Here is a 12,897-nt window from a genome sequence, read left to right on the forward strand (position 1 = left end):
TTCAGAGCACGTGGCTTCTAACTTAGTCTGGGAGGTACATGTGTACAGGGAGGAAGACTCCATGGAAGAAAGAAAGTGTGAAGATGAGAAGGAAAGAAACTACACAGGGCCTGGCAACTGGCCTCACTTGGCAGAGCTGGCGGTATGTGGTGGGGAGAACCTGTCTATCACTCCAGACTTGGTCTTAGGGTACCTTGGTTCTTGGTTCTCCTAAGGCCCCAGAGAGTTCAAACATCTTTAACTACCCTTCAAAGAAGGATAAGGTTTAGATTTGCAAACCCAAAACATGATGAGCAAGGAGTTGGCAGACCCTTCTTTAGTTTATGTCTTCGGTAGAAGCAGCCTTTGACATTCGTAACATTGAAAACAAGATCCCAGACGGACAGGGAATCCAGGGGAGGCAAAACCCAGCAACCAACACCACATCTCAAGCCAGCAAAGAAAGTTCATCATGCATCACTGCTTACACAACAGCAAAAATTCGCCAATGATGTAAACCTCCATCAATATGGGATTGATGAGTTAAGTTAGGATGCATCTGCAGAAAAGAACACTGTGTTGTTCAAAAGGATGAAGTGAAACTATATATTCTGACAAAGAAAGACATTTCCAAAAGCTTATAAGGTAAAAAAGTAGGTCACACAACATTCTCTGTAGCATGATTCGATTTATATCACAGATCTGTGTTTATGAATACACAAAACCACGAACCACAGTTATCCAGAAGTTGGTCATCACAAAGAATTACAGAAGGACTTTCTAATTCATATACTTTTGAATGCTGCTGACCTTTACATGCTTATATTACTTTTATCATTGGAAAAAGTACAATAGTTTCCATTTTACAAAACAAAAGAAACCTTCTTGGATCACCTTCCATCCATCCTGACTTTTGTAACTACAACATATCTTAGGTTCAGCAGTGCATCTGAAATTATATCCTACCACTTTCCCACAAATGACTTAAGACAAGACAGCGATATATTAACCAGGTTATAATACAGGTGAAATAGACTGGCAATTGATCAAAAATTTTACACAAAACATAGGTAGCAAGCAGGAGAAAAGTCACCAGAGAAAGGCCACAGGGCTTTTCCACTTTTACTAGTAACTTAGATCAGTGATCCCCAACCTTTTTGGCACCAGGGACTGATTTCCCAGAAGACCATTCTTCCATGGACTAGGGAGTTGGGGGGTGGAATAGTTTCAGGATGAAGCACGCGCATAACATTTATTGTGCACTTTATTTCTAATGTAATGGTGCTGCTGATCTGACAGGAGGTACCAGTCTGTGGCCCGGAGGCTGGGGATCCCAGACTTAGATGACACAGAAAACGTACTTACCACGTCTGAAGATGACCCAAAACTGGCGGGGATATCAAATTTGTTGAAGAACAAAACTGAGATTCAAAATGAGCTCAGAATGGCTGGAGTACAGGGCTAAAATTAAAAGAAATAATAAGGTGAAAATTATAAGATAAAGAAAAATATTCTCAAAAATTTAAAAGTCTATTTTGTGAGGCCAGAATAAGGGAAGCATGGCTTGGCAGCAGGTCACATAAAAACAGGCAATTCAGAAAAGATCTAGCAGTTCAAGTTGACCCATAGCATAATGTAACTAAATTATGTAGCTGCTAAAAATGGAGCACATTTTAGGTTGCATTAATTAAAGTATGGTTTCTAGACCCCAGAGTATAATTGTCACACTTCAGTCTCTGCTGTTCTCTCCCAGAGTCTCCTGTTCCAATCTATGCCCCACATTGCAAGAGGATCATTAACAAAGGGAAACATCTCCAGAGGATGGTCACGAACTTGACAAAGGAGCTGGAAGCCATCCCATAACAAGAGTGGCTCTTGAAGGGACCAGAGACACAGGGTCTAAAAAAGAGAAACATCCCATATAGGATACCCGCATGCTTTCAAATCTCGGAAGCATTTCCATATACGTACTTAACTGGGTTGCTCAGGTGACAGAACTAGGACTACTGCCACCTAGTGGTAGCAAGGAGGCAGATTTTTCAGTAAACCTGTCAAAAAAGGCTTTCTGACCTTGAGAGGGTCCTGCAGGATGTGGAGTAGCCTGGTAAGACTGTTATTTTAAGACAAGGATGGATGAACAGATACCCAGTGGCAGAATCACAGTAACCAGGGCCCTTTCAGCTTTAAAAGATTACATCTTTCTCCTATGAGATCGCCATGTCCTCCCTGGATCAATGAGCCTCTCTCTGTGGTCTACAGAGTGGTAAGGACAGCTGGACAGGAACTACTGAGGCTGTCCCCTCTTGCTTATTGTTATCCAAGACCTGGGTGGGCAAAACTCACTGCTTATCTTATATTTTTATTTGACTTATTTAGTTTTGTTTCCTATCCTCATCTAATGGGCTATAAGTATAAGCAGGGATCCAGTATGTCCTGTTTTTGGCTAACTCTCAACCTCTGGAATATCAGTAGCAGATGGTAGGTGCTCAGTAAATATTTAACGAAATGAGTGCTGCTGCTGCTGCTGCTGCTGCTAAGTCGCTTCAGTCGTGTCCGACTCTGTGTGACCCCATAGACGGCAGCCCACCAGGCTCCCCCGTCCCTGGGATTCTCCAGGTAAGAACACTGGAGTGGGTTGCCATTTCCTCCTCCAATGCATGAAAGTGAAAAGTGAAAGTGAAGTCGCTCAGTCGTGTCCAACTCTTAGCCACCCCATGGACTGCAGCCTACCAGGCTCCTCCATCCATGGGATTTTCCAGGCAAGAGTACTGGAGTGGGGTGCCATTGCCTTCTCTGAACGAAATGACTAGTGCATCCCAAATTGACATCATTTTCAGAAGTTTTAATTTTCTCAATAAAAGACATTTCAGATTTAAGAACCAGATCTCACAATAATAACAAGCAGTTGTATCTTAGTAGTAGGATTCCAGGTGATTTTGTTTGTTTCTCCATTTCCCCAATTTTTTTTATGCAATCATATTGCATTACCTAGCCATCATCATTGTAATAGCTAACATCTACTGAGTGTTTTCCTTGTGCCAGGCATGGGGATAAGCACTTTACTTGGATTAATTCATTTAAGCTCACAATAGCCTTTTCAGTTGGCACTAGTATTACTCCCATTTTAAAGACAGGAAACTGAGAAACAGGGAGGTGATATGACTTGCCCAAGGTGATGCAACTAATATCAGGCAGAATTCAAAGGCCATGTTTTTACCCCCTGACATCAATGTAAGATGAAAAATGATTACGATGATAATGACAACTAACATTTCTTTAGTCCTAATCATGTATAATATGTGTTAGTCACTCAGTCATGTCTGAGTCTTTGTGACCCCATGGACTATAGCTCTCCAGGCTCCTCTGTCCATGGGATTCTCCAGGCAAGAATAATGGAGTGGCTTGCCATTCCCTTCTCCAGGGGATCTTCTTACCCCAGGGATTGAACCCGGGTCTCTCACACTGCAGGCAGATTCTTTACCATTTATTTGTATAAGGTTCTGTGCTGTTTCCAAAACATGACCTCCTTCAATGCTCAGAACAGTCCCTTAAAGTGGGAACTATTATTATGACCATTGTACAGTATCAGCCCCTTCTGTAACGTAATCAACCATGTCCACTGCCCCACCTGGACTCTATTTTGATTTCATGAGAATCATACTTTTCTTGATTGTCTCTTCTGTATTCCAGCCAAGTGAAGAAGTGATTATCTGCCAGTCACTACTTGAACCCTCCACTCTATGGAGATTAGGTCTCCAACATAGATAACTGTGCTGTTGTCCCTTTCTAGAATGTCCTTCTTTCCTCTTTCACCACAATCCTACTAATTTTTTTTTCCAAACACAGCTCAAATGCAACTCCCTCCAGGAATCCTTCAGTGATCAGCCCTTTCCACCACAATCTCTCTTATTATACAGCCTGTACATTTCATTCAGCCTGGTCATCTCTGGCTTGGTAGTGCTGGCTCTCCTTCAACTCACATATGTCCCTTTTTCTCAGTTAGACTAGAGCTCACAGAGGCAGCTAGGTCTTGAGTTTCTTGGCATGCCCTGAATAAATGGTCTCTTAGCTTCCCCTTAGTAGGTGCTCAGTAATTATTTTGCTGATTTCATAATGATAATCTCACCTCACAGCTGTAAAACATTGTCTTTTCCAATAGGTCTCATACATATTGTCTCACTTTTGCTTCAAAGGAGACAAACAAGATTTTACTTTTCTCATTTTCACAGTAAAGTAAGTTGAAGGCCAGGGAGGCTAAGTAAGCTGTCTCAGGTCACACATCTCAGAATTCAGCCCAGCCCTCTGGACTCGAAGCCCCAGATTCTTTATCCTAGAACACACTGATTCTACTGGAAGGTACCGCTGGCTGGGAGTAATGCTAATAACATTCCTATAAAGACCTTGTCTTGATCCTATCACTGGAGCGAAAGCAATAAAGAGTGACAAGAGGCCATATCCACGGTTGAGATTGGGAAGGCAGGTAAATTCACACACTCTGTGCCGAGAAGTGCCTGGTGCTTATCAGATGGGTGGTGATGACTGTGTTATATCCCCTGTGAGGAGGACACTTGGGACTGAACAAAACGTTGTCCTCCACAAAGGCCAGCGTGGCTCAATCCTCAGCAGAAGTGGGGCAGTCCAGCAGGCACGGGGTGAATGAGAGAGAGCACTAAGAAGCAAGAAAGGTGGGTTCAAGATCCCGCTCTGATCCTATCTAGCTGTGTGACCACAGGGAAGGTGACCAGCCTCTCTGAGGCTGTACTTCCTTCCTCACTAGTCGATGTCCCATGACAAAGCCTCTCATAGACCCTGTGTTCCACGAACTGGTGATCCACAAACCAAATTTGGGCCAGGAACGTATTTTCTTGGGCCCAAATACTGTTTAAAATTGTTTTGATCTGGTAAGCAACACTTAAAAATCAGAAGATTTTATAGAAATATTCAGTTTCCAAGCTTTCTAGAAAAAAATAGGAAGACCTGGCAACATTAAAAAAGTGGAAGACTTTACATAAAATTTGATTTCCAGTCTTTCTAGAAAACAATATCTGGATATACGTGATTATTTTTGTACATTGTTTATTCTTTACAATATAACATGATAGGTTTTGATAAGTAGCACAGAGAAAATATAAAGCAGATAGGGAGTTCTGAAGTAGTAGGGCAGGGGAATCCAGCAAGGCCTGCAGTTAACAGAAGCTGCTCTGAGAAAGCCTCACTGCCAAAGGAAGCTATTCCCAGGACCACAGTGGGCTGGAGTCCAGGTGTTTCGGCTCCCTTTAGATGGCGCGTGTAGGGAAAGGTTTAGGAGTGCTAATGCCCTTCACATACCAAGTAGGGAGTAAGAAGACACTGACCTTGGCTGATGTGAATTTAAACACAGTTTTAAGCTTATTTTTTGATTTCACAAAGGCAACAAAAGAGTTTCAAGTGGTAAAATAAGTATCAAAGTCTGAGAGAAGGAGACAAGCAAATTGTATTTACAAAGCATTCGCTAATCAAGAGCAACTAAACACTGTCATTCACCCAGATGCATTTTCTGTCTAATGGGGGTCAAAGCAATTAGCCTGATACCTGTAGCAATATCCTGCCTTGCCCTTACATCTCAGGCCAGGGCCATTACAAGGTATCAGAACTCATTCTAATCAGAAAACAACCAACTCTGTCAACCCAAGCACAGCATGGCAGAGACGTGAAGAGGAGAAATGGATCCTACTCCATTCTCTTGTTGGCCATTTATTGTCTGGGCTGGGACCTGACAGGTGATTTCTCTGGATACCAGTGTTTCTAAATGGAACATAGCACCCATTAGTACACTCCAACATTTTGGGTCATGATCTACAGTAAGAAATATGTTTGTCATTCATATAGCACACATTACTAAACATATATATATATATATATATATATATATATGTAGATAGACAATAAACATATCATGAAGCAATCCTTACCCTTATTGTGTGTATTGTGCATTATTATTTCCCAGTTCATCCCCCCTCCTTTTTTTTAATCCTGATCACTACTCACTAAATTGATTTTCTTAGCAGTGGGTAATAATTGGCAGCTTGAAAAACACTGCTTCAGACTAATGGTTCCCAAATCTGGTGCCACATCAGAGTCCCTTGGAGTCCTTGTTAAATACATATACTTCTGCTCCCTTCCAAACCTACAGAATCAGAATTTCTTCAGCGTGAGACCTAAGAATCTATATTTTCTTTTACCAAGGACCAGCCATACACTGGCATTAAGACATCACAGTTCTCCTCAAGACATAGAAGCAAATAACAGCAATCACAGTCATTACTATCAAACACCTACTTCATGCCAGTGCTGCCGGCATAAGCACTTTCCATTCATTGACTCACTTAAATCCTCAGAGCAACTCCACTTTATAGATGAGGAAACTGAGGCTCAGAGAGTCTCCACTTTATAGATGAGGAACTGAGCTCAGAGACATAGATAGAGAGGTCAAGGAAGTGGTGGGGCTATGATTCATGGGGGCTCTGTTTCCATCCTTACTGATCCCTCCACCCTCTCCCCTCTGTAGTTCCAGAGACCTTGGATCTATGCTAGATGTTCTATACCAATTCAAGTTCAAGACCATACCCCAAGGGTTCCAACCAACAAAGGCAAGAAAAGGTGTAAAACAAAACAATAAGAGTTGCACTTATATTGAATTTTGACTGTCCAAAGCATATGTGTGTCTATTTTCTCCACATTTATTCCTGTCAGGTATCCTGTGAGGCAGAAAGTGTTAGTCAAAGTGTTAGCTGCTCAGTTGTGTCTGACTCTTTGCAACCCCATGGACTGTAGCCCGCCAGGCTCCTCCGTCCATGGACTTCTCCAGGTAAGAATACTGGAGTGGGTAGCCATTCCCTTCTCCAGAGGATCTTCACACCCCAGGTATCAAACCCAGGCCTCCTGCATTGCAGGCAGATTCTTTACCATCTGAGCTGCCAGGGAAGATGGCAGAAGAGGCAGAAAAAAAAATACAGAGACACAAAGAGGGGAAGTGACTTACCCAAGGTCTGACAGCAAATCAAAGAAAAGCTATCCCAGGCAGGGTCTACTACTGACTCCCCAGGCAGGGTCTACTACCGACTCCCCAGGCAGGGTCTACTACTGCTCTTGGGCTGGCTTTCTCCAGGGTTTCTAGATCCACCCCACTTCAAGTCTATCACCTTTAAAGTAGAAAAGGAAGAAGACCTGGTACTTTCTGCCTCCCTCTTTACAGGATTTACTATCAACTTCTGAAATGAGCACACTCTGTATACACACTGCCTGAGGGACAGGTTGCCCCAAACCGCCTACACAAGGCTGTACTGAAAACTGGCAGTATTTCTGTTTTTGTCATATAATTTGGAAACAGAAAACTCTGCACCATGCTTCAAAGAAAACTAATGGATTCAAGGATGAAAGGAAAAGGCATTATCCCTCCCACACAAGGTAAATGCCACCAGCCAAGAGTGAGGCAGTGGTTGGAAGTCACTGCCGAGCAAAATGTTGTGAGCCCACAGAAAGCCAAGGCGGTGGAGTGGATCAATCTCTGTGATGGCAGAAAGGGGCTGGAGGGATGAATGACCCCCATTTAGCTTCCTTGGCTGAGACCCTTCCTCTGTGGAGAACATCCCTTCTGTTTCTGCCACAGAAAGGGGTGTTGTTCGCAATGTGTATACATTTATGTGACACATGACTAGCTCTTTATCAAACACTCTTATTGATTCTAACATTTTTCTTCACCCCTTCCCCTTCACCATGCAGGTCGTTCCCTCTCTCCCCTTAACAAATCCCAAGGATCATCTAACACACACACTATTTGGTGAAAATAAAAGCAAGCCATCCTTCTCTTGGCCTCTGTCTCCCCATCTCTGAAGTCAATTATTGTTGCTTAGCAGCTAAGTCATGTTCGACTCTATAACCCGCCAGGCTGGACTATGCCCCGCCAGGCTCCTCTGTCCATGGGATTCTCCAGACAAGAATACTGGAGTGGGTTGTCATTTCCTTCTCTAGGGGATCTTCCCGACCCAGGGATCGAACCCGAGTTTCCTGTGTCTCCTGCACTGGCAGGCAGGCTCTTTACCATGCACCACCTGGGAAGCCCACATAAAGTCAACGAGTTAAACCAAATGGTCTGTTAGGTCCCTTCTCTAGTTCTAGGGTTCGGATAAAGTATGTAGGTAAAGCCCTACATATAGCCCACAAATGTGACTCAGGATCTGAGCAGGGAGGGGCAAACTGATTTCAAATTGTGTTTTAAACAGTTGTCTTTTGTTAAAGGGGGTCCAAAAGGTGGGATAAAGAAAAAAAGAAACATTTCTACCATGCCCATGATCGGGCTAACATCCTAACAACGAAGGTCACTCTCCTTTTTTCTGTCTCTTGCTTTACTTTTTGTTCTCTCTACACGTGGTTGCAAAGCCTGCCTAGTCAGTTGCCTCTTCCCTGTGTGTCAGTTTCACATCCCAGGTGAAGGTGCAGGGAGCAATCTGGCCCTGTAATAGCCGAGGTTACAGCCACGCAGAGCTTCAAGTTAATGCCAGTCTCACCTCCACAGAAGCACTCCACTTGATGTCAGAAAAATTGGAAGAGGTGTTAAATTTGCTTTGTGATTACAACTCCCTTTTAGTTGGGGGAGGCTGGCTTAGGATTTGATGGTTTTATAGATTTCAATATCAAGAAAGTAGAAAAGATCTCAGCTTTTTAATTTACATTGTCAATCACCAAAGTGGCTCTTCCCCAAGGGGATGCTAACTAGATCAGCACTTGCTGCGGTTTTGCCAACACAGCATGGGCACCTCTCCCACCTGCTTCCTGGGTCTGGGTTCAAGATGATGAGATTGCATAAGGGAAACAGTTCCAGGGCATTTAAAAAAAAAACAGAGGAAATAAAAATATTCTCACCCTTCCACAGTACAGCAGATGCACTTCAGTCAAACCGCCACCATTTGAATCAAGTTACAGACTCTCCTGGGTCTCAGGTTGCTCATCGTCAAATGGGAATAATATTAATAATACCTCCGAAGGTTATTGTGGAGAGTAAATGGGTAAAGTGCCTAAAGCAATGCCCCACCATATGCTAATGCCTCAATACTGCAGTTATGCTGACTATTATAATTTCTCTTGGCCAAACCAGTCTCTAACCAGCATTTTCTGGTCATCTCATTTCACCTGAGTGAAAGTCACTCAGTTGTGTCTGACTATTTGCAACCCCATGGAATAGCCCATGGAATTCTCCAGGATAGAATACTGGAGTGGGTAGCTGTTCCTTTCTCCAAGGGATCTTCCAACCCAGGTCCCCCACATTGCATGCAGATTCTTTACCAACTGATCCACCAGGGAAGCCCTCTCATTTCACCAGAGGATCTAAAAGCACACTAGTGATGAGGTTGAGCTGAAGTGCATCTTGCAGCCATTTGGGTGGGTTGAAGCTGCCCATTTTCCAGTTGCTGCCCTGCTGTTTATTCACTCAGCAAATATTTATTGACCACCTATTACACGGCAGGCACTGTACTAGGTGATGAGATACTAGTGAACAAGATAAAGTCCTTGCTTCATAGTGTAAACACTCTAGAAGGGTCGGAGGGGGTGCACGGTATGCAGACAAGAAATACAATGAATGAGACAGGGATGAGCTCTCATGATCCGGAGATCTAAAGCCAGTAAGGCTGGGGTGGGGGTTGGGGCATGGGAAAAGGGTGGTGTGAGATGAGACTGCAGAGGAAGGCAGGGGCCAGATCAGTAGAGCCTTTCAGGCCAGGTGAGGAGTTTTATCTTCATCCTAAGAACACTGGGAAATAAATGGAAGATTTCAAGCAAAGGGTCAATACACTATGTGTGGCTGAGAGGAAGAGGAACATTGTAGGCGAAAAATTATAAGTCGTGCTTTGAACAGTGTGCATCGACTCTGGCTGCCCAGGTAAGCAGCTGATCTGTCAGTTTCTGTATCTTAAGTTCCTTCCCACTGAGGATCTCAAAGCATGAGGGGCCTCTGGAAAATTGGTAATCCCTGCTCCTTATCTTTGGCTCAGCAGGTTTCTTTTTGTGCCTCCTTTGGCCGAAGATGAAATAATGATTTCAGTTTGTTCCTACCAGTTTTCCAAGATTCTTCATTTATTTACAGGATCCTGATACTTCTCAATCTCTCTCACATACATGCACATGCTCACGTGCGTGCTCACACACACACACACACACATTTATCATTTCCCAATGTTGCTTTTTATCTGATCACTCTTTGTCATGACCTGAAAACCTTCCACTTTGGGGCATACACCTTCATTCAAGGACAAGGATTCTCCATCTGCTGCCACCAAGAAATTGAGAGAGTCAGTTCCTAGGCAGGTTGATAGGGAGTCTAGGGGTCCCCAAAGAGAGAGGGGTCTGGAATTCTCAAGGAGGAAAAAAGGACAAACTTTTTTTCTTTCTCCACATTCCTTAGGATTATATACCAATAATGTATCCTGCCTAAGGACAGTCTTTGGATTCAACCTTCTGTTATTTTAAAATGTTAATTATGGGAGTATACCTGGTCTTTACAAGGATGTATCTTGTCTGAGGACAGTGTTATCTTAAAATATAAATTATGGGAGTAGGTCGGAGGAGGTCTTTACAACCTCCAGACATTCTTTGGATTATATAACCTCATTATTAACACTAGCAAGCGGTACTCTTTCTGCCCCCTTCTGATGCCTATGTCAGAAGCTTTCTCTATCTCCTTTATACTTTAATAAAACTTTACTACACAAAAGCTCTGAGCGATCAAGCCTCGTCTCTGGCCCCGGATTGAATTCTTCTCCTCTGGGGGCCAAGAATCCCGGTGTATTCCCGTGATTCAACAACAACCTTTCAAAATCGCCCAGAGTTTCACAGCTTCACCCTAACCCTCTCCCCGTGACAGGAGAAAGGTACGTGGAGCAGAGCTAAGTGAGCTGAGAAAATGAGTCTAGCACTGAGAAATTAAAGAAAGTAATGTTGACTGGGGCAGGGGGATTAATCAGGAAATCTTAAGGTCACTGTGATCTCTTTGATTGCTTTAACATCCAGTAGCAGAAGACTACAGATTGATCAGTGTTACAGCAGCAGGGAGGGGGAATGAACCTGGAAGTCTAATGCCCAGAGCTCCATCTTCCTAATGCCCACTAGCCTTCAAGCCAGTGGCTCAGCTGATAAAGAATCCACCTGCCAGTGCAGGAGACTCAGGAGATGCGAGTTTGATCCCTGGGTCGGGAAGATCCCCTGGAGAAGGAAATGGCAACCCACTCCAACATTCTTGTCTGGGAAATCCCATGGACAGAGGAGCCTGGCGAGCTACAGTCCATGGGGTCACAAAGCCAGACATCTTCCATAGGGAGAATTAATGCCAGTAGATGAAGCCAGATCTCTTCATTTCTGAGCCAGTCACACTCCCTTAGAACCCACTTCCTCCCTAGAAGTGTATCAGGTCATCTATGCTCCATGCTAAATCATTTCAGTCATGTCTGACTCTTTGCGACCCCATGGACTCCTCTGGCTCCATGGAGCTCACCAGGCTCTTCTGTCCGTAGGGAAGAATGTTCTCCAGGCAAGAATACTGGAGTGGGTTGCCATGCCCTCCTCCAGGGGATCTTCCCAACCCAGGGATCGAACCCACGTCTTTTACAAGTCCTGCACTGACAGGTGGGCTCTTTACCAGTAGGCACCAGATAGCTTTCATTAAATTGCCCCCTTGCACACTGCGCCCATTCTTCACATTCGATCAGACTATCCTTTCCTCCAAATAGCCCTTTCTCCAGATGGCTTAGGGAAGACTCTTGAAGAACTAATCACTCATGGTGAGCCAAGTACTGGGTTGGCCAAAAGGTTCGTTTGTGCTTTTCCATAACATCTTTATGGATAAGTCTTCGGGGCCTGCCCTTGCTCCATCAGCTCGGACACTTACTTCCTAGAGTCCCTTGTGCCTTTTTCTTAATTTGTCCATATTTCCAGAAGAGAAAAGCAGTCTGCCTTCTGCAGTGACAGGTTGTAGACCTGGCTCCCATAAGCAGAAGACACCAGGCTGGTTTACCTTTGCCTCTTTCTAGTCAGCAAACCACAGCAACCTGAACTGATCTGTACAGGCCTTTGAGGAGAAGGGTTACTTAATGAGGACAAGCACAGGAAAGGAAATATCAATCAATAACAATTGTAGGTCTGGTTTCTCCAGCTCCAACCATGTGCCAAGCACAGGGCTAAGAGCTCTAAACAGATTAACTCTCATAGGAAGGCAGGTGTGGTGCAGATCACTGTTTCATAGTTGCAAAAAATGAGGCTCAGAGACATGAAGGAACTTGTTTGAGGGCCCACAGCTAGCAGTGAACAAAGCTGGGGTTTTAAACCCATACCTGTCTGATATCAGAGCAAGTACTCATAATCAGTTGAGTGTGCCATGCTAGATGTGGGAACATCCCTCTGTTTTCAGCCTTTCTTCCCTTCACATGAGATGTATCCAGAATCATTGTGATGACTCCCACATCTCTGGCTCCAGCCTTGACCTATTTGGTGTCAGTCTTAACTAACTCCTTTCTACTGGATAGTTCCTTTCCACTCATGTCGCCTAGTTACTCAAACTTAACATGCCAAGAGGTTATTTTTTCACCAACCAGCTCTCCATCTCAATTTGCCTCTTTCTGTCAGTTAATCCCCATTCCCAAGCTCCTACCTTCAGGATTCTCTCCAACTACTCTCTCTGACCTCATGTGTTCAGGCACCAAATTGTGGTGATTTCCTATCTACACTGTCTCTTGAGTCTACCCCTTCTTCCATTTCAAATGCTTGTTACACATGTGTGCATGCTCAGTCATGTCCAGCTCTTTGCAACTCCCATGGACTGTAAGCTGCCAGGCTCCTCTGTCCATCGGATCCTCCAGCAAGAATACTGGAGTGGGTTGTCATTTGCTTCTC

At 44.0% G+C, this 12,897-nt stretch overlaps 1 long non-coding RNA gene across 2 annotated transcripts in view; it reads right to left on the reverse strand.

Annotated features, from left to right (window-relative positions):
• The window catches only part of LOC147340798 (uncharacterized), a 109,030-nt gene that overhangs the window by 56,885 nt on the left and 39,248 nt on the right, over nt 1–12,897 (reverse strand). For both annotated transcript variants that reach the window (XR_015159061.1, XR_015159060.1), the window contains exon 2: nt 1,345–1,440. This is a non-coding gene — a long non-coding RNA (uncharacterized LOC147340798). The remainder of the gene's footprint in view (nt 1–1,344; nt 1,441–12,897) is intronic.

The sequence above is a fragment of the Bos grunniens genome, chromosome X (assembly GCF_055505025.1).
Source record: "Bos grunniens cultivar Pamir isolate PY7600 chromosome X, Bosgru_T2T1.0, whole genome shotgun sequence".
In the NCBI taxonomy this organism is placed as follows: domain Eukaryota; kingdom Metazoa; phylum Chordata; class Mammalia; order Artiodactyla; family Bovidae; genus Bos; species Bos grunniens.